This window comes from Lemur catta, chromosome 16 (genome assembly GCF_020740605.2).
Source record: "Lemur catta isolate mLemCat1 chromosome 16, mLemCat1.pri, whole genome shotgun sequence".
Lineage (NCBI taxonomy): Eukaryota > Metazoa > Chordata > Mammalia > Primates > Lemuridae > Lemur > Lemur catta.
Genome location: NC_059143.1, coordinates 53,959,570 through 53,982,266, shown reverse-complemented (window position 1 = coordinate 53,982,266; position 22,697 = coordinate 53,959,570). Strand labels below are relative to the sequence as shown.

At 45.7% G+C, this 22,697-nt stretch overlaps 1 protein-coding gene across 1 annotated transcript in view; it reads left to right on the top strand.

The window, feature by feature from the left end:
• ZNF516 (zinc finger protein 516) overlaps window positions 1–22,697 on the top strand; it is a 91,308-nt gene that overhangs the window by 4,386 nt on the left and 64,225 nt on the right.

The following is a 22,697-nucleotide window of genomic DNA, read 5'->3' as shown; positions in this document are numbered from 1 at the left end:
GCTTTCAGGACATAGTTAACAGGCAGGCTCTTAAAAAGTGAGGTTTTTCTCTTAAAACTCTGTAACTTTTTGTTAATGGCTAAGAATTAGTCTTTTTTTTTTTCAGCATTATTAACACTTGAAGAATCCTCTAATCTCCAACGCTTTCTTACCATGCATGTGAAAGTAAGGGACATTTGTTTAGGAATTTTTGTCCTTTGTTTCAGAAAAGGGCAACATGTGTCTGTCTTTGCCATATGGTACTATTTAACCTATATTGCATGAGCTGACTGGGCGCTGTGCTTAGGCATTGATTTATTTCAGCATTCGAGAATGTTCTTTGAAATTCAGTACAGTAAATGATGCATTGAAAGTTGTGCAGAGAGATTGTTTGTGGCTTGAGCAGATTCTTGTTCAGTTGCTACTTAAGGGTAGTGAGCAAGTTTCAGTTTTTTTTTTCCTAAAATAATTTTTGTGAGAAAATAGTTTGCCATTAAATGTTGAATGATCGTGTTAGTTCAGGAAAACAGAGCCACATGTGAGCAGCTAGGACTTTTGCTGGTTGGGCTGGACAGAAAGAGAAGATGCACTTTTAGTTCCTGATTATTCCGGTGATTTTAGACTGGAGCTAAAAAATGTTTTGTTTTTTTTTCTTCTTAAAGACTTAGATTTTTTTTTTTTTAAATGGATGGATCAATGAACAGATGAACAATCCTATTTCATAGTTTCATGGAACTTTCGTGATGATGTTGTGGAATTATCTGCAGGAAGAACTGTGATGTTTTCACTTGGGGTATGTTTGTTTACACACGTTGGTTTGAGTTTTGGGGTAGACCTGTCTTTAATTCACAACGGTGGCTGCTTATGTCCTGTCTGAGGAATTTATTAATCTGGACCATCTCGGAAGATTCTTCCTCCATTTTTAACATTCTGTGTGGCTGTGGCGTTGCCATCGGAGCAAATGTGTCTCCAGACACCTTTCTCTTGTTGAATCAGTCTCGTTAGTTTTAATCATACTGTTTTTCCTGTTTTAAGGAAAAAAGTAAACAAATTTATACTCATTCATGTGTGTGTCCCCAAAGCAAGGCATATGTGGACAGAAAGATGGGCCAGGGTGTTGCTCAGAGAACTGAGCCGTGTGAGTGTGCATTGCCTTTGGTGATGCATAATTTATGTTGACATTATCAGTGACACGGAGAGAACATTTTTATGCCACTTTGAGAAAATATCATCATTCACATTGATAATCATATTCCCACCAGATTTAGATTAATCATTTCAAAGCTTTTCATGTCTTTAGCATGACCATTAGCATAATGATGATAATTTGTCCCTTTGAGTAACACCAAGCCTAATTTAAATTAACGTTATTGTGTTGAGTACAGTACAACCCCAGGTGCTCATGTGGCTTCCTTCTTTCCAAAATGGCTTTTTACTTTTAAAAATAAGCGAGGAAGATGATCTCATTCCTGAAACCAACTTAAAAAAATATAACTGCTAGTAAATAAGTGAATTCCTAATGTAAAAGTACTTGCCATAGCAACAAAAACTTGGGGACAATTCTGTAGAGTCATGGGATTAGTGGTTTAGTGGCAGGATTAAAATTAGCCTCAGTAAATTACCCTGGTGACAGAAAAGCAGAATCTGTTAATGGTTTTACAGGAAGATTGGCTTATCAGTTATTTTCTAGGTTGGTGAAAGATTATGGGTGGCTCAGAATTTGAACTTTAGAATTAAGGTTAATTTTCCTACTATCTACACATTTTAAAGTATCTGTAGGTGTGGATTGAATCATAAAGTTACTGCAGTTAGGATTTGTGATTTCCTATGGATGTGGGAATCCATGTTTCTTACTCAGCTACAGATGTGAAGAGTGTTTTAGGCAATCCTTGCATCCCGCAGTCCGTGGGAACAGGAGACCCTTTTGGAAGGTATATTAGATCTTTTGGGCCACAAAGGCACCATTGACACACTTACAAGGTGGTAGGTTGTTAAACTGCCCCTTCTTGGCCAGAGCAGGGTTAATGCGGCTGTTACTCAGTGTGGTTTCATATCAGTTAGGAGTATTCATACAGTCAGCATGAAGGAAAATGTTTGCTTTCATGATTATTTACATTTCTTTGAAAATTTATGTTATTTCTATCTGGACTTGTTTTAGAAGGTTAATATTGAGAATCATAGATATGTTATAACTGCAGGGAACTTAGAGATGATTTTTGGGTGTATTGTGAAATGCAGAAAGATTTGGTGACTTAGCCTGGGCAGAGTGCAGACCCAGGCTTGGTGACCTCAGTTCAGTCTTCTTGTCACTGCACTGCGCTGCGTGCACAAAATCCAGTGAGGTGAAAGTCCACTTTGAAGATGAGCTTGTTAAGAACGTTGTGATGCTGAGTGAGCACTGCAATGTGTAGATCCGCAAATGATCAGTTATTTAGGACAGTGTATAGAGCCCCGCTTCAGCCTCACTAGTGATGCTCAGATCTAGCTCCAGGGAGAAGAAAAATGTTGAGTAAATTTTTGCATCTCTCCGTGGGGATATCCTGTGAGTGTGAGAACTGGACCAGTTGTTGCAGCCAGAGGCTACTGCAGCGCTGCAGAGCTCAGACAAGCAGGAAAGTGGAAATTCTGGTCGCCGAAGACCAGACCGCTGCCTACACAGATTCCCAGCTCAGCAATGGGTGCGGGGCTACAGATTTTCATGGGAAACCCAGTGGCAATCACCAATACTAACATTGCTTTTTATAAGTAAATACAGAAAGTAAATGAATAACGTGGGCTATAGAAAATCCTAAAAGAGAAAAGTGACCAAAAAAATCATAGGGAAAAGCATCAGAGAAGACAGTGACAGTTTTGATAGACTGCTGGTTTCTCCCACTCCTGTGCCTCAGCCACGGAGGTGGAGAGTGGGGCAGGTGGAACAGACGGCCAGGTGACTGACGACGATGCTCAGATGCCCAGGTGGTGAGGGGGAGCTGCTTGCAGGAGTGGGGCAGGCAGCGGCAGGACGGGGAGCTGGCGGGAGTGGCTGGCTCTTTCCTCTAAGCTGAACTTCGGTGCAAGCGGACAAGATGGCAGCTAAGATGAGACGCTGAGTACCCTGGTGAGCGAGTGGCCATTCAGTCATGTGACCAAACAGCAGCGACCCATTGGACTGGCCATGGGTGGGTCCTGTCTGCCCTCGTGGTTGTGTGGACCCTTGCAGAGGGTTACCTGCCGCTTGGAGGAGTCTCCACTCCCTCTGCTTTCCCCAGTGGAATCAGGAGCTGGGCCATGGGGAGGTTTTTCTTCTTTGTGCAAGAGTCACTTGCATTCTCAATGTGAGCAAACGTAGCTAGATTTTTTTTCTTAGGAGGAAAACAAAATCGGTAAATTGAGACCCAGATTTAGAATTTATTTTCGCTTTTCTGAAGAGGATAGGACTGAGTGCTTTTTCATTATTTCCCTGAACCTGTATACTAGGTAATTTTGCTATCTTTCTAGAAATTTCTTGAAATGTGTTACAACTGGGCTGGGTGTGGTGGCTCACGCCTGTAATCCTAGCACTCTGGGAGGCCGAGGCAGGAGGATTGCTTGATGTCAGGAGTTTGAGACCAGCCTGAGCAAGAGCGAGACCCTGTCTCTACTAAAAATAGAAAAAATCAGCTGGGTGCGGTGGCTTGTGTCTGTAGTCCCAGCTACTCGGAAGGCTGAGGCAGAAGGATTGCTCGAGCCCAGGAGTTTGAGGTTGCTGTGAGCTAGGCTAACGCCAGGGAACTCTAGCCCATGCGACAGAGCAAGACTGTCTCACACACACACAAAAAAAGTTACGACCCATGTAAACTAAGAATTGCAAACACTTATTTAATCGTTATAATAATTTATGAACTCCATCATTTATGCCTGGTGTGAGAATTTTTGCAGGCTTTTTTGACTGTCTGGTAGTTGGAATCTCATTACTTGTATGTTGGTAGTAATAGTTTGCTTGTTTGTATCTTACCCCGTTGACAGTATGAGACATACACTTAAGGTCACACGTTCGATATGTACAGATCCTCTAGACTTGTGGTAAGGTCACATCCCAACAGAACCAATGAAAATTGAAAATATTGTAAGTCGAAAATGCACGAGACCTACCTAACATCCCAGCTTAGCCTGGTCTGCCGCAAATGTGCTTGGAGACTCACATTAGCCTGCAGTTGGGCAAAGACTTGGGGCAGCGCAGGCCACTGTAGGGCGCGGCTCAGCCTCCTGATCTCGGGGCCCACGGGGAGCTGCCCGGCGTCGGGAGACAGCGTCGTCCCCTTCTGTGCCGAATGCCTGTGGCTTCTGCACCATCCTAAAGTTGAAAAATAGGAAGTCCAACCTTTGTAAGTTGGGAACCGTCTGTAGTAAAACACAAATAAAAATAAAGAACAGGAAATGCAATAATAGGTCGGGACGAGGGGAAAAGTAAGGTCACATATGCAGACCTTAAGACTCCCTCCAGCGGGTGTATGTGAACCAAAATTCAGAATCTGAGCTTTCTGGCACCGAAACAAAAAGGGAAGCATGGCCATTTATGTTCCATTGACTCTCAGGAAAAAATTTGCCACTTCTCCCGTGAAAGAAAAGTTTGTTTTAGCACATAGCACTGAAATAAACTTCTTATGTTGATTTTTAATGCTGGCTATTTTAATACAGGGTATATATTTTTATATTTTTATATAGGTAATGCCTTCAATAACATTGAATAACAATAAGGCAACTTCTGTAGTAGCTTTTCAAAGGTTCCTTGTAGCTATTTTGATACAAAAAGCCAAGGACATAAGAACACAATACAAGGCACTGAGGGCTATTTTTTGAATCACCATGACAATGTGATGCAAATTATTGAACATTACCATTTCCCATTGTCTTAGTACTGGTGTAGGTCAGGCGTGGTGGCTCATGCCGGTAATCCTAGCGCTTTGGGAGGCCAAGGTGGGAGGATTACTTGAGGCCAGAAGTTTGAGAGCAGCCTGAGCAACATAGTGAGACCTCCATCTCTACAAAAATAAAATAATAAAATTAGCTGGGCATGGTGGTGTGTACTTGTAGTCCCAGCTACTTAGGACATAACGTGGAAAGTTAAGAAAAGAAGTAATAATTGTGGTCTAATGCATTTAGGGAGATATATTTATTTACATTGTGTAGTAAGTCTTAAGTCTGGTTTTTCATAATTTGCTACCTCACAATATAACCTCACAATATAAGCAAATTTACAAAATGTGGAAACTATTAATGTTGCTTGGGCTTGAGGTGTACTTGGAGTGAAAGCTGCAGGCAGAATTAATTTATTGCTCTTTAAATCATTGTTGCAGTGGTAGAATATCTGCAAAATGCTCTTCCTGTCGAAGAACAGAATATTTTATTGAGATGATGATTTTACATATCTCCCACCCCCTGTTCTTCATTGATTACTTGTCACTGTCATTTGTGCTCGTAGATACTGGAGGTCTGAAATACAGTTGTTAGAAGTCGGCACACTTTCAGGGCTGCATCAAAGTTTATGAAAATGCTGAAGTTTGGGGCTTTTCACTTAGGAGATCCATTGTGGGTGAGCAGAGCTTCCCTTCGCTCCCGCACGATCTGGAACAAAGTGCACTTCATCCGTCCTTCTTAAGTAGGTCATTTAAATACAATGACAATAAAAGTGGCTAGCAGTACTGGTTCAGAAAAGCTGCTTCTCAGAAGAGAGGGTAGTCACTCTAAGCACATGAGACTCCTTTAAGGAGATGTGAGTTCAGTGCAGAGTGATGTTTTCATTCCTTCACGGCAGCGGTGTTTTTTGAGTAGCATCTGTGTATTGTTCCGGTGCTGCCGGGAACGGTGGTGAGATACAAAGACAGACACTTCCCCGTGGGCCATCCGTGTGTGGGAGCCTGTGGGCTGGTTTGGACGCCAGTTGGAAGGGACAGGTAAAAGGCTTTGCAGTATAAATGGCAAGAAAATCACATTTTATTGGTGCATTTGCAGAGCCACAAGGTAAGCACAGAAACGTGCCATTGTTTTTAGGGGAAGAACTAATCTGTCATCTAGCCTTTATCCTCATGTGTCCCAAGACTGCTGTTCAACTTGGTTAATTCAGCGTTGCCACATTTCCAAGGTAAGAGACATAGTTAAACTGCTTCCTCATTCTGGGGCTGGGTCCCTCTTCTAGGAAACGACACTTTGGATTACCGATTATGCCTGCTGGTAAATCCAGACATTTAGGTCAGCAGGTTTGTTATTTTGAGTGAGTGTCAGGTTCCACTTCTTGCTGTGTTAGTCACTGAAATGCTTCTTTTGATATGATGGTAAAATGATGTTGAAACAGACTAGAATTCTGTTTGCCAGCTTACTTGTGAAATTGCAGTATCAATGTTCAGAAAACTAATCAGGCCTTTTACCATAAGATGGACTGGCATTCAGGCAGAATGACAAAGTCCACATCTAGTAATATATCGCTCCGTTAGGATAAAAAATGCTGTTTATGTTTTTCTGTTTTAGTGGCTCAGCACAGCAGTGCTTTGGACATAAGCAAACTGAGGCAAAGGAATGCTTTTGCTTAAAGGAAACATGTGGACCTGTCCTATTGGGATCAGCATTTATTATTGGATAGACCCAAAATTCTTTTGAGAGTTTTGCAAATCATGTACATGAGTTTGAGCTAGTTAGATTTCATCTGTGGGTTCTTCTCTTGAAAATGACTGAAGCCTCCACAGCAAGTCATACCTCCCCCTCCTAGGACATCTCGGGGCTCCAGCCTTTTCTACCGAGTCATGTGAAATTTATAGTTCTTCACTTGCCTTAGGATCTGCTAGTCAGGTGGGACTTCAGTATCACAATAAATTAAAGTTTTCTGATTAAGACATCCCTTTCTTAGACAAACCATGACTGGGTTTGGAGGTTAGTGCAAAACAGACACAGAACTGCAGGTGACGTTTAATCACTTGGCAGAATTTCTTTCACATCCATTTGAAAGTCACTTTGTTTAAATATACTTTAAGATGATTGAAGCTGGAGATTAGAGTATGGACTGTGTCCTATTTTTAAATGAGAGGAATTACAGTAGCTGAGGTACTCCATGTCCCGCAGTCCCTTGATGTGGACTTTGTTCTTCTGTAGAATTCACTTCGCTGGAAGTGAGTTGACCCGAATGTCATTATTCCAGGGAGTTTATATGAAGCTACCCATTTTAATTATTGAACCAGAATAATACATTGACATTTGGTACCCAGTGTCTTAGTGTCTGTGTCCCTTGTATAAGGGGCTAAGGATAGACAGAGGTAATTTGCTTTTAGGAGAGAGATTTTCAAAAATAAGATATAGAGAAGTTCCCAAAATGGTATGCTTTCATACTATAAAAGGAGGTGGTGTTTGTGGAATTCACTGCAGATAACTCATTACTTGCTTTTCCAACCACAAATTTGTTTGGGTGATTTAGTCACAGCCAAATACTTCAGGTGGTATTCTCCTTGCCCAAATTAAACTATTTCTTTTCAAATACTTGTATAAAATTCATAGTCCATACACTACAAAGATTTCATCATCTTTGCCATCAAGATATTTACAGTCTAAAGAGGAAATTGCATGTTGAGGAAAAAGAATGTGTTAGGCATTGCACAACATGGAAGTAATTTTCTTTTATGCCAGCTTCTATTTATTGAGTTATTGAGTGCCTTCTGTGTGCCAGTCACTGCATTAGGCATTTAAATACATTGGCTTGGCAAATGTATTAAGATTTTTAATATGTATACTTTAATTAAAAATTAAAATGGCACCATGATATGAGTTTTTCTGCAATTCTTTTCCTTTTTTTTTTTTAACATCACAACTTTTTCTTTTTAAGGCATGTGTGTAGGGTGCAGTCGTGTGCACACACCCGCGGTGATGTCCAAGTGCCCAGGACACAGTGTGGCCGGACCACAGACCCCTCAGAGCAGACTCGGGCTGGAGCAGCGGTGGGAGGGTGTGTGCGCCCACTGCTGGGTGTTGCCCGGAGGAGCTGCCCTTTGTCCCCTTGTCCCCTCTCCCACTGGTGGACATCTGGAGCGCTACCAGTTTTCTCCCAGTGTGCAGGGAACTTTTCTGATACATAATGTTGTGCACTTGTGGGCCTATTTCTTCAGGATAAGTTCTCTGAGGTGGAATTTTTGGAACAAAGAAGCATCCTAATGGGTAGATACTGCCACATGTCCCAACAAAGGTATCGCGGTACCATTTTACACTCCCTGTGAAGGCCCGTGGGAGGGATGGCGTTCTTGGTTTTCTCTTTGTCACGCCTCCTGTTATCAGTCTTGTACGTCTTGGTCAACTCGATAGGGGAGAGTATTGCATTTTAAACATTGTAAGTGATGGTGAGTATTTCTTCATGTTTATTGATCATTTCATTTCTCTTGTGAATCTCCTGTTGGTCCCTTTTTCCACTGAGTTAATCGTGGTTTGTTGATTTGTAAGAACATTTTGTTTATTTGGGATAATGGCCTTCTGATTATGTTGCAAATATCTTATCATTTTGTATCATTTCATCATGTATATTTTTGCTCCATGGGTTGTTTCTTAAAAGGTGTAAATGATTTTGGGTGTGGACTGGACTGCTCTTTTCCAGTCTGGGTGGGTGGAGAGAGGTCTTGACTTCTAACACAGTTATTGGTCTGTTTATTTTTTCTCTTTATTCCTGAGTAAATTTTGGACATTTATTAATATATTTTACTGGAAAATCAATTATTTCTTTCATCCATATTAACACATTTATTAACCTAGAGTTTCAAAAAATGTTACTGTATTATTTTTTTCATTTTTCTTCTTTCCATGGTAATTAGACCCAATTCCCCAAACTCTGCCATTTTTTTTTCTTGATTAGGCCAGATTTATCTCATCCATTGGGGTTATCATAGAGCCAGTTGCTGATTTTCTATATCAGTTTTATGGGTTTTTTCTTTTTTTCTGATTTATTTATTGTTACTCGTCAAAGTTCAGGTTTGAGGGTTTTTATTCTTTTTGTTACTTTTTGAATTGAATATTTCATTTATTTATTTTTAATTACTGTAGGCAGGTTATACTTTTAGCTTTCTTTGTGTCCTGTAAGTTTTGATTTATTCAAGAGGGTTTGCAGTTTCGCTTTGATTTCCTCTTTGTTCCAGGAGTTGTTATGGAGAGTTTAGAATTTTCCAAATGGCTGAACTTGTTAGTGTTGTTTTGCTTTTACTTGTTGTTAATTTTTAGTATCGTAGTACTGTATTATGGAGCTCATGAGACCTGTACTCTCTCTAATTTATGGAACTTTTAGAGCCTTCCTTGTTAGGATGGAGGCACTTTATGTTCTATTGCCAGTTTAGCCAAATGGCAAAGTATGCAGTTTGGTACTTACATGTTAGATAAGCCTTACTTTATTTTTTAAGTCCTCTATTTCATATTACTTTTGCTTACTTAATCTGCCAGGCTTAAGAGAGATTTGCCAATCTCCCAGATCATTTTTTTCTCTGTTGATCTTTCCGTATATTCATTATAGTTTTTGCTTGGTACATTTTATTTTCTTACCTGTGCTATTCTGTATTATTTGACTTAAAAGTTGAGGGCAGTTACAGCCGGGGAAGGGGCATGTGTCTGTGGTCCCAGCTGCTGGGAAGGCTGAGGCAGGAGCATCGCTGGAGACCAGTCTGAGCAACATTAGCAAGACCCCGTCTCAAATACAGTATTTTAGGACAATTATATCTTCTTTGTGATTTCTTTTTTAGCTTTTATAAATTATAAGAGGAAACCATGAATTAAACTTTTCATGGTATTTTCATTTCCACTTTTGCTTTTATTTGCATTTTCTTACATATTTTTGACTACATGTCCAACTTTTCTGAGTTCTTTAGTTATATAGGGGTGTGTCTTTGTGAGAACAAATAGTTGGATTTAGTTTTTAACCCTATCATGGAGTTTTTTTTAATAAGTAGTTTATTTCATTTATATTTATTTCTGAAACAGACTCATTTGGTCTTCTTTCCTAATTAAAAAAAAAAAAAACCCAAAACATTTTGCTTTATGCTTCCTTGCTTTTTTCCCTTATTTCACATTTATTGGTATATGAATTATGTTTCCTGTCTTTTAATTCTTAAAACCAGAAGGCATATAGGAAGTATAATATTTTTAGTTTCACTAGTGGCTGTATTTATAACGTTTTCTTAAACCCGTGTTTCTCAATGTATCAGCTTCAGTAGCAATAAAATTTGACTTCCCCTTTGGGGAAGATGAAGTTCAAACACTTCTATCACCTTCCTCTTCTTTCTGCACCTCCACCCTGCCCACAGCACTATTATGATTCCTTTTTTGGCCATTGTTTTAGTCTACTGCTCTTAATTTATTATTTTTACATGATATAGATTTTATTTCAAAAAATGTAATAATTGCATGTTTATGTGTAGGTCAGTTATTTAGGCTTGATTTTATTTATATTTATTTCCTTGCTTACTGGATTTAATGATCATTGCCAGTTATTTTTTATTTTTATTTTTTCTGCTTGTGAGTTCTTTAATTAGATTCATCTTTTGTTTGACTGGATTACCTTTCCAGGTAGATTTTAAAGGATATACTGCTGAGGACTGTGGTCCTTGGAGAGGAGTTAGCCTGGGTTGAGAAGGGTGGTGGGTGAGAGTCCAAGCAACAGGAAAATGGGTCAGCACCCAGGAGAGCAGGAGACATTTGATATTGCTGGAGCCTAGAGGTGTGTGTGCATGTATGTGTTCACATGTGCGCACACTTGTGAGCATGAGTATACATGTGTATAAGTGCACATATGTGTGCACACACGTGTGCATGTTCTTGTGTGAGTTTGCAAGAATGTCCATGCATGTGTGATGTATGTACATGTAAGTGTGCTTGTGTGTAGGTGCACACGCATGCAGGTGAAGTGTGCACACATGCATGCAAGAGTGTAAGTAAGTGTGTACATGGGAGGCCATTGGGACCATATATTCGTGGCTGTGAACCGTCTGAGGAATTTGGACTGTCCCAAAGGCAGTGGGAAGGGCTTTGTTGTCGGGGGTCCCTCAGCCAGTCTGCAGCAGGGCAGAAGCATCACAGGCCGGGACACTGGAAAAGGGACCGTCAGGAGGTTTCTGGAGAGAAGGTGGTCCACAGAGTCCCGGGAAGAAGGTGGAGCTTTGGGCTAGGTGTGTGGCCGAGAAACTGGAGCAGAGTGCCCCGATGTTGGTTTGGTTCATGCTGGAAGGCAGAGTCAGTGAGACTTGGTAATCTGTTGGGTGCGGTGAGTGGGAGGGAGGGAAGGTCCAAGACAGCTTTCCCATTTCTGGATGGGGTCCTGCAGTGACGCAGTCCTAGAGGGGATGAGGTCCCAGGGCGAGATGTTCAGGGCAGGCATGTCAGGGGTGCCCAGAGGCCCAGGATGGCTGCCAGTGGCCTGCGTGTCTTGGTCTGGTCTTGGGGAGTCAGCACTAGGGTGGGCACTTGCCGTCCAGCCTCCGAAGACTGCAGTGTCACCGTGTGCTGGGCCAGGGGCGTGGGGGACCTCTGATAAACACCTGGGATCTCCCGTCAAATTGTTACAGGATCCACTGAGGCCCCTGGCTCGTGCCTTGTGGGGCCCCGGCTGCTGCGGCGTGGGGTGTTTCCACCAACGGCGGCCTCAGGCCTCCGGACACCAGAAACGCTGTTGGCCTGGGCCCACCTCGGGATCGGAGAAGCTTTGAACTGGCAGAGACTTCGCAGCCTGTCCATTACAGATCACTCATTTCCCCAGTGAGAAGAGTAAGGGCCAAAGACGTTAACGACAAGAGCAAGGCCACTCATCTGGTTAGCGCAATAGGAGCAGGCCCAGGATAACTGCCCGTCTGGGGTTGCTTCCTCCCACGCCAAGTGTTAGGGGTGATTGAAGAGTTTATCACTTTTCAGGAAGAGGGGAATGCTGGAGAACTCCCTGGAAGAACGTGTCCTTCTGTGTTGAGAATGCGAGTATTTGCTGAATGTAACACTAATCTGAACTGATCCTAGATATCATGCATACTTCTAGAATTGTTCCTTAAAAATGTTTCATAGGAATATCATTTTTATCTGGGTACCTTGTGTCTTCTGGCCAACAGACTGGTGAGGAGTGCTGTAAATCATGTCTTTGACGTACGTAGAGTAAGGCACCTAAAAAGGTGTTTTTTATTTACTCAGCTTACAGAGTTACCTTTAAAGAAAGAAAACTGCTTAGGAGAAAGGAATATAAAGGAAATTTTAAAAATCAGGTTTATTTAGCTTTATGGAGTCATTTTCAAGTGCAGGGTAAACCTCACAGGATGTAGGGATTTGTAGAAAATCACAGATAAGAAGTCCTTAATGTGAATCAAGACAGAACTTTACTGCTTTTGGCTGAGGGTGTGTTTAAAGTGTTTGTAACAAAAATCAAGCGGATTGAAATTCTCAGGATAAACCAGGGAGCACAGAATAGGGTTCGTATGGAATTTCCAGTCAGGAAGAAGTGGAACATTCCAAAGCTGATTTATATAAGGGCTCTTGGATCAAAACACTACAGTGTTAGTTAAATGCTGCATCTAAAATAACTTGAGCTTGGAATTTCTCAAGCAGTTAGCACAGAAAGAGTAACTGTGTGAAAGCATATTTGTGTTGAATAGAAATATTCCTTTACAGAACTTTTCTGTGTGTATACGAATTAGAATTGTGTCCTTACAACTTTTGATCGTTCCAGAACTAGGTTAAAAGTTGGGGGGACAAAAACAAGCAAACAAAAGGAAACTTCAAGTTTGCTGGCTCAGAGAACTCCTAGAAGTGAACATGAAGTCGAACAGGGTAATCCACAAACAGGCTGTTCCAAATTTGGGAACAGGAAAATTGGCTCTCTCCTCTAGAAAAATCTGTTTTGTTTTGTTTTTTAAAACAGTTCCTGGATGCTGGAGATGACCTCTGACATCTATAAATCGAATCCTTATTTGGGATAATACTGTTTGAAGATTAACATATTCCATGCAATTTTGATAGTAGATGATTTACTTAAGGATGCTTTATAAATATTATTTCATTTATATTTTGTTATGATTTCTTAAGAGAGTACAATATTAACACCTTTTAAATGTTTTTAAGCATTTGAAAACTTGTATATTTGGTTTTGCATTTTTGTTGAGATAAAATATAAAGGTTGCCATTTTAGCCATTTTTATGTGTATAAGTCAGTGCCTACTTTGGATTTTATAATTAGCAAACATTAGTTGAAGGAAACACAGGGCAACTATGTCTGATTTTCTGAGCACAGTGGTTTTAAGCCTTTCAGATTCCAGGACTCTCTAATGGAATAAAGATAAAAATAGAAAATAAAGTTTCTATTTAACCCAAATATTAAATTATATTTTTAAAAATATTAAAGTTTTTGGTCAGAAGACTAAAGTTACCATAACTCCTTTTATCTAAAAAGCAAATCTCCTCCCTTGCCTCCACCCGGTAGTTTTAATTTCTTCTTATGTTGAAAGAAAGCACTTTTATTCTAAATGCAGTAGTGGAAACTCTTACCAGCTTCTTGGTTATTTCAATGTAGAAGAGAAAATGTGTAACCTAAAATCATGAGCACCTTACTGTAGCTATCCACTTTGTGTCATACATACATTCAGAGACTTTTACTGAAACTTATTTTTAAAAAGCCCTCTAAATATAAAGGTATAAAGAGTATGGCTTTTTTAGTAATATAAAAAATAGGACAGCAAATCCTTAATAATAATATGTTTGGGGTGTAATTTTGGGCTGGTGACTTCACCAGGCTGCACAGTTTACTAATTTTACAGTTTGCTGGGGGAAGGCAGAAACTTTCTTCCAGTAAAGGGAACATTTGCACACCCTGATTCGACTGCATCAGTTATTTATATTCAGGCGTACAGAGCTACACACGTATAAACACTATGACTTCATTAGAAAGAAGAAAACTATTCAAGAATGAGCTTTAAATGCTGTTTTAGAAACTGGTCTTGAACATTGGAGACATGAGAACTCTTCCAGATGTGGAAGTTCTGTTTCAGGATTTCTTTTTATCAGCATTCTAGATTAGGGGTTCTGGATCTTTCACTATTGGAAAAACATGTGAATATGTGAAGGAGTAATATATGAAATCCTTATAACAGAGGGTCTCTCCTTTGAGGATGACACTCAGGAATTAACAGGGGGAAGATGGACCAACACTTTATGTTATTCCTCTTGAGTGAGGGTTTATGTAGCACAGTAGCTAGTGTGGTGGTTTTTCCTAAGTGAGCATGGGCCTGCCCCACATCACAAAAGTTGTAGGACATTGCCAGTCTTGATTTTGGTATCTTTAGTTTCAGATAAAGAAACACCCGTCTGTGTGTGTAGAAAGCAGAAGTTCCTGATTTCTCAACCTTTCTGACCCACCAGAGCCTGGAAATCTCTTAGGGCACTTTGGAAAAGCCCGAAGGGGCTGTTCGCAGGGGTGTGGACCGGCTGGGGTGTGTCCTGCCAGCCAGAGCCCCCCAGGGGCAGCCATGGTTCTCCCCGCAGAAGTCGGGAACATGCTATAACTACTGGCGTCCGACACGCCACCCAGCAGGGCAGGGGAGTTAGAAATCAGTAGGCAGTGACTAGAAGCAATGTATTACTTTTATTTATTTATTACATTTATTACTTTATACTTTCTGTGTAGCCTCCTGGAGCCGGATAGGATGCATACGGTTATTTTATACCTGGAAACCAACGTATTTGGTAATAGAAGAAAATCAAAAATCAGGAATTGAGCGGCCTTACAGTTTGAGCGTGTCTGTGTGTGCAGGAAATTGCTAAACTTCTGCAGAGAAGACGAGGCCGTCCTTGTAGATTGCGACAGTATTTTGAGGCTTGGACTCTGCGTTGGTTTGGCCTGTCGTCTTTCTCGAGATCTCGGGGAGGTGCAGAACGGGCCTGGTGTTGGACACTGGCGCTGGTGCCGTGTGCCCGAGCCCTGCTGCCCTCCCTGGGCGGCACCTGCCTGCAGCCGTGGGGCCAGCCCCGCTATCCACGCCTGCCCCCGAGTTCTTAACCTCTCGCTAGGGCGGGAGTCTGGCTGGGAGAATCTAGGCAGGGGAGAGCGAGCTTTTGCTAGGTCACCTCGCCATGTGCGCTCCCCGAATCCCCGAGTCTCTGGGGCCAGAGGAACAGGGCTGGATGCTGCCAGTCCTGCAGCCCTGGATCCTGTGAGGTGCAGCCGTGAGACCGCGGCTGCCTCTGACCTATTTGCACTGCCCAGTGGCCGAAGCTCCCCGAGTTCCTTGCCTTGCACCTGCCTCGCCAAGCTCTCCCCTCGGGGAAGCTGAACTCGGGACCTGGCCTTAGGTTCTCCCCTCCGAGTGTGTGGCACGTCCCTCGGGGTCCCCCTCTCGGACTCCAGTCTGTCGTGTCTCCTGGTGCAGGGACTCCTGTGGCTTCCTGTTCCCTGCGTCAAGCGAGCCTTCCTCAGCGAGCCATCATCGGCACGATGGCCTTGGGCACCTGCGCGTCCTCGCCACTGTCCGGTTTCCGAGCTGCCCGGCAGCATCTGCACCTGCTGCCTCTCCTTTGTGGGCCTCCTTCCTGGGCCTCCCAGGGCCACCTCCGGCCCTGGCACCTGTGTGGCCACCATGGTGTGCGTGCGCGCGCAGGTCCCCTTGTGCCCAGGGGAGCAGTGTCTTCTTCTTTGGCGCACGCCTACAGCTCCCCCTGCCCCCCTATTAGGGCTCATGGCACCTTCCGGACACCTGCCACCGAGTGCTGTGCAGGAGGCCCGCCGGCCAGGGCAGAGTCGGCGTATAGGAGGCCGCACCCTGGACAGACACTAGGCGGCACCCCCGAAGCTAGGCGGCACCCCAACGCGAAGCCGGCACTGGGCCTGGTCGGGGAGTCCACCCTCGAGCCCTCGGAGTAACACGAGTAATTAACACCCAAATAAAGCATCTCCTGGAGCTGGAGTTGCTTTTTGCTCCCAGGGGAAGTTGGTGGTTTCCAGGGAGGCTCAGACGAGTCGCCAGGGCACACGACAGCAGGGAAGAGGGGTCCCCTGAGGTTGCTGATCATCGGAAAACGTGTTCAGAGGCTCGAATGGGTCATTTTTACAATTTAAAACCACTTACTGCTGGACGTGGCAAATTTGAGTTGGGGCCTGTGGGGAACAGGAGGGTTTGGGCGGCTGTACCTTTACAGGCCCTGTCCCCTCCTTTGGGCTCATGTTTGACACACATTCCAGAAGCTTCCTCACGCCGTGTCCTCATTGGGCCTGTGCCTGCCACCCATGTCTCTCCTCGCCTTCTTGTCCCCTGGTCCTGCAGCCTTTCCAAGGTGGCATCTTCAATGTCTGGGTGTGGAGCGCCACTCCCAGCTTCTCCCCCCACCCAAACCCCTAGTCCTCCCCTGCTCCACCTTGGAGACGCCAAGCCTCAAATGGCCTTTTCCGGCCACTGCCAAGCTGTGTGGCCCCGAGCAATGTGCTTACCCTCTCTGTGCCCTGGTTTCCTTACTTGTTTGTGGGAGAGTGACCACAATCACTTCACTGGGCCTTGAGCATGTTAAATGGGTTGATACATTAGAAGCTCCTGGTGCATGGTGAGCCCTCCAAGAGCGCTGGCTGTTGCTCCTGGCCCATTTTGGTCACCTGGAAAGGGAGGTCCTCGTGGGAGGCCGTGCGGGTCCCCATGTCCCTTGACTGGACGCAGGTCCATATCTTAGGTTGACTGTGGTTTTTTTTTTTTTTTAACTTTTGATGTCATTTATTTTTTTACATTTTATTTTAATAAGGAGACAGCTTCCTAAAAGCGTACATTGTGTAATAAAATGTTTTATTAGTGTGAACCATTTCATGGTTTTCTGCACAGTATACAATGCAGTGTGATTTTATTTTATTATATTTTAAAATTTTGGAGTGACTCCAGGTTTACTTCTGTTGCAGAGGTAGCCCAGGGTCCCCTGTCCCGTGCTCCCAGCCTCCCCTAATGCCCGTGTTCCCGTGGAGCACATGTCAAACCTGAAAATCCCTGGTGGTTGTCACCGCTCACTGGAACTCCAGGCCTCACTCGGATTTCCCGTCCCGGGGCCCCTGCCGCCCTGCCGCCCTCGGTTCATCCTCCTGAGTCTCCTCCGGTCTGCGACAGTTCCTCGGTGTGTCCTTGTTTTTCATGACAGGGACACTTCTGACGAGGACTGGCCAGGTACTTTGTAGAATGTGCCTCAGTTTGGGTTTCTCTTGCGTCTTCCTGGACAGCCTGGTCCTCTCTCTGTGGGGCAGGGGGAGGTTCGGAAGGAAGAGCACAGAGGGGACAGGCCTTCTCGTCACATCACATTAGGGATTAGTCTTTTCAAAATGTATTCATAGTTTTGGTCTTTACAGCTCTGCTTTTGTCTTTTATAGCTTAACAAGTGTAAAGCTAAAGGTATAAAGTTTGTTTTGCAAAGGGGCCGCGCTTGCGAAGCTGCGCCCTGGCACGGCGCGCCCCTCTCGGATCTGGAACCCTGTGGCTGCGAAGTCACCGGGTCGGCCTTTCTCTGATGCAGATCGGTTCCCTGGGCCCAAGGGAAATGGCAAATAGATTTTTTAAAAGGCCTCTTTCTCCTTTGAGTTTCCCTGACTAAAGACTCGCTCCTCCATTGCTGCCAAGGAAGAAAGTCTTTTATGTTTCTTCTTCCCTGCTCTGCCTGTAACTGCCAACTCTGAAGCCCGGAGCCCAGGCCAGGGAATCGTCTCTGGACGCACGTCACTCTGAGATGCTGGTCTCGCCTCTGCGGCCCGTCGGTGAGGGCAGCCAAGCCGGGACTAGGTTGGTGCTCAGTGTAGCAGACAGACACTGAGGACGAGGTGCCCAGCAGACAGTGGGGCTGCGATCGCCCTGTCTGTGCTTGATATGAGCGAGCCTTGACTGGCACGGAGAGCTCTGGGCTCCGACAGGGGCACTTCTGGGCTTTTGTGGGTGCATCGGGTCCCCCGAGGTTGCCTGAAGGTGAGGAGGGGGAGCTGCCCTCGCAAGACACGCTTTGGAGCTATGTGACTGCATCCAACACGGTGGCTCTGCGTTGCTAACGATGCTCAGACTATTAGCTGTTCTCACCTGGCCCTCCCCTTACCTCCTAGGGGTCCCATGATATACCTTGCCAGTTCCTAAGACACATTGGGATAATCTAAAAAAAAAAAAAAAAACAGAAGAAAAACCCACAGGAAACCTCCTAACCTTTTTGTAAGTCAAAGATCATTTCACAGGCATGGGGGGCCAGAGAGGCCTTGCAAGTCCAGGAGGCCAGCATCGCTGTCACCGTGTGTCACCCTGTCTCCCCACAAAACTTTTGGAGGCCCCGCACCCCTGTATCCCTCACTCTTGGGGTTTCCCAGCAACGCTTCCGAGATTCCGCCTGCCAGCCGAGACAGCGCAGGTTCCCTGAGTGCCAGAGCTGGTCGCTTCCTGCAGCGCAAGAGGCCACTGCAGACGGATCCTCGCACGGTCGGGAAGAACGGGAAGTTACGCCGACGTCTCACTGCGGCGTCTCCCCACCTGTCTTTTCTCTTTACCAAAAAGTACACGTACTTTGGGATTGAGAAAATAGACTTCCAGGCACTGCGTATTGCTCATGCAGCAGAAATATTTTATGCCTTTTAAAGGATACTTTGCAAGTGTCATTTTTAAAGCTCATCATCAAATCCCTTTGGAATGACTTTTGAGCCCCGTGGGAGAAGGGGCCCCTGCGTGTCACGTGTGAGGAGCGAGAGCACCCGGATTTAAGTGGAATGCTTATTCTGATGGGCAGGTCAGCGTCGGGGTCACAGGCTGGCTCCCCGATCTGACGGTGTCTTTTGTAAATTCAGATGCTGCAGGGGGGAGTGAGCAGTGCTGCCCTGTGGGTCCGTCCTCAAGAAGAGGAGCTGCCCGGGGTGTGGCATTTCTGTGGTCAGCGGAGTGACGTGTGTACACCAAGCGCAGCACATGCCAGCAGCACCGTGCACACACAGCAGGTCTCTGCTGGCAATATTTTGATAGCCTGGATTGACAGCCAGTCCGGATCGTTAAAGCTGGTCCAGTTAGACATCCGCTTGGTCATCTCTGGTGCTGAGTTTCTGTTGGGAGTGCTGTGTGCTGCCTGCTGCCCCTCAGGGATCGGGAAGTTCTGCTAGCAATCTAACTATAGCCTTTTGCTGGCAGCCATGCTTGGGGTGCTCTAATTTCTTCTGAAAACATCTCCTGTAGCCCCAGGAAGGCCTCGTGTGTTTGCATCATTTTATTTTTTCTTAAAGAAAAGCAGTAGCAAACATTTCTTAAAAACGTAACTACTTTAATACCGAACTTTTGATCATTGCAGAATCTGAGAGAGGCCGAGTGGAGTTCACTCCCTCTCTGACCAGTTTCAGCTCCGTTCTCTGCCTGGGAGTGAAACATTCAGCCAGGCACATTTGGTGGCGTGGTCACTCCATTTGCACATACACAGGAAAGTCAGGTTTGTGTCAATTAGAATACCTTCCTGTTCAATCCGTCCGACTTATGTTTCACGGTCTTGGAACTGCAGGCAAGCTTAAAACAACAGTTTTTACTTTGACCTTGGTGTAAGATCGCTTTTCTTGGCATAGCTGGAAAAATATTGAATGATGGTGAGTAGAAGGAAAATAATTAAACAAGAACACATAATTGTGAAGCTGCCTGCGTGGCTGCTTTCTCTGTGGACATCAAGATCACAGAGTGAATTCCGGTGAAGCTCTTCAGGAATTTCCCCTGACAGGGAGCCTGCGTGAGCAAATCGGTAAAACCTGGTGCTGTGTGTGGGGGACGGTCCTTCCTGTTATCTGGGAAAGTATGGCTTGAAGGATGTTAGTTTGCATATGAGCAAGACTAACTTTGTTTTTTTTTTTTGCTCCGAGTTTGCACAGCTTGTTACTCTCTAGGCGATGTTTTTGGGCAGACAGCTGCGTCTTCCGTTCTGGGAGGCGCTGCCGCAGCGCACGGCAGCACGCAGAGATCAGTTAATTATAAACTTGGAGCATCCCTGTGCCGAGGGAAAGGTTTCGGTGTTCACCGGGCAGGTCTTGGCGAGCTGGGCCGCCAGTCTCCCGCTGCACTCGAGGGCCACGACAGGCCTTTCCCGCGTCCGTGTTTCTGCCTCCAGGACCTCGCGGGGCCCGCAGGTCCTTACGGGCAGCGGAGGGTGGCACACACTGCTTTCCCCTCGTTCCCAGTAATTGCGTGGGTCGTTTGGTTAAAGTCTCGAAATGGTTTGATTTGGATTTGCACGAAGGTGGCTCTGAGTTTGGAGGACCTATAACCTCCGGTGGGGTTCCTGTCCCACGTCCTCGTGGCATCTGTGTGGCCGCCATGGGCCCATCCGTGGATGCTGGGAAAACCCTTCTGTGAAAAAACACTCTGAAAATAAAGGTAGACACTGGGAGGAGAATATCAAATGTAATATTAATCTGAAAGATAATTTGATACAAAAAGGAAGAAGGAAGAGCCCATGTGTTTCACCTCTGGGTTTGGGGAGAATGGTCTGACTCAAAGCAGACGCTGGGCAGGGCAGAGGAGCTTCACTTGGCTCCACACAGCCGGCGGGTGGGAGGCACTGCCCAGGGTGAGCTCCGTGTTGGCAGAGCTCAGCCGGCAGCTGAGCTGGCCTTGGTGGGCTCCTGGAAATACCTGCCCACCGGCTGAGCAGCGGGACTTTGAGGGGCTCGAGTCAGCCTGGGCTCCCGTGTTCCTGGATCTTGGATTGGAGACCTGAGAGGAGAGAACGCGAATTTGCTGAGTGCTGGCTATGAGATCAGGCACCGGCGTAAGCCCTTGACGTACATTTTTTTATTCTGGATTTGGATTGCAAGATTGCAAAATGTTGTGTCTTGTGAGTGAACTTCTGGCATCTGCAGAAATTGCAGGTGACTAGTGACCCCCCACCCCAAATTTCCTTTAAAGGCCACATCCCATGGGGGGATCCAGGGCATCACCTTCAGAAATGCTGTGCCGCAACATAGCAGACGCTGCTTGTGCTGATGCCGAAACTCGAGGCCTAAATAGGAACAGAGTGAAGCTTTCTGCTCCTTTTGTGAGCAACTGGGCTTATTGAAAAAGAGGTAAAAACAGGGTCGATCAGTTCCCCCCATTTTTGTCACTGGTTGGTGGCTGACTTGCCGCGTACCTGAAACCGCTGCCTCTCGTTTTGAGTGTGTCGATTTGGGGTCTTAGAGGTTCGTGGTCCCAGTGCACGTGGCTGATGGCCGGTGTCTGGTCACATTTGTTGCCCCTGCTGCTATTTCGTGTTTAGATTGTGTCCCTTTGTCACTATTATCTGTTGGTCCTTTTGCTGTGAGGTTAAGGAACTTTGGGCACATTCTGGTAACACCTGAATGGACTATTCCAGGCCTTGGAACGCGGGGCCTGGAGGGTGGAATAGAGTGGGTTTGTGGCCCTGCTGAGGGATGGTGCTGACGCCCCACCCTTAGCGTCTTCATCTGTAGCGTGAGAATCAACCCTCAGAGACGCCAGGATCACACCGGGTAGTGAGTGCCGGCAGAAATACTCCTACCCTTAGTGCAGCACATGATGGGTTATTTATTGTGACTGCTTTTTTGAGATGGGGTCTCTGTAGCCCCGGCTGGAGTGCAGGGACACCGTCACAGCTCACTGCAGCCTCGTGATCCTGGCCTCGAGCGATCCTCCTGCCTTGGCTTCCCAAAGTGCTGGGATTACAGGTGTGAGCCACCACGCCGGCCTGTGATTATCAAAATGAATAATTTATCATTTGGTAATAACAGTAGGGGTAGTTGTGGTTCAGCGTTTGGGTGAGTTTTGCCGGTTGCTGGTTTGTGGACACATCAGCGGCCAGCGTGACCCTGTGCAGAAATCCAGGACCATGTTTCCTTGGCGTGACTCCCGTCCGTGGCTGGGCTCCTTCCAGTGACTTTGGCGGATTGTGTTATTTGGGACGGGGCAGCTGACCTGGCCGCTCCTGTCTCAGAGGTGCCATCCAACATGACATGTCCTTATCGCTGGGATGTCTGTCTCTCCCTGCGGGATCGTGACGCCCCGCTGTCAGCATGCTTTGTGGGGGGCTGGCCACCAGGCTAATCTCCATCTCCATGGGGCTGCGGTTGCCCTTGGGTCACCCCGAGTTGTGACAAGAGAGCCACTGGCTCCAGGGACAGCACCCTCCGTGCCGTGCAGGTTTGCAGGGTGGCTTCCTGCCCACCACATCGCGAAGCCCCTGTGTCACGTCCAAGGAGGGCCGGCCACTCTGCCTTGGCCAGAGGGGTTGCAGGTGTTGCAAGGTCAGGGGTGCTGAGAAGTGTTGCTGGTGGCATCATGTCAGACAGAGGGAGACTCGGTGCTGGAGGACGTCCTGCAGGGGACCGAAGGGTTGTCTTGCTGTGCTGTGGCCCCTGAGCATGGTGCACATGGGCCACCACTTCCCAGGGGACGCTCGTTTGGGGCTGACCTCAGTGGCCGCTGTGGCACGCAGGCCCCCCGGGGCTGGCAGCGGTGACACGTTCAAGGACCCGCCGTAGGTGGCTTTGCTCACAGTCAGTTTCTCAGAAGCTGTGGACGGCGGGGAGGGCGTGTAGTGCTCCTTCGCGGAATAGATGATGGTGTGTAGCACGTTGAGAAAACGGCCCTTCGCGTGTTTAAACCGCAGCGTACCTGCCGTGCAAGGTAAAACGTGTCTAGAAGTGGCGAGTGTCGGTTCAGATAAATACCGTCACGTACTTTGGGCCTTGAAGGTGAGGAGCCGCTTGTCTCCTCCGAAGTAAACGGGTGTTTTCCGTTGTGTCC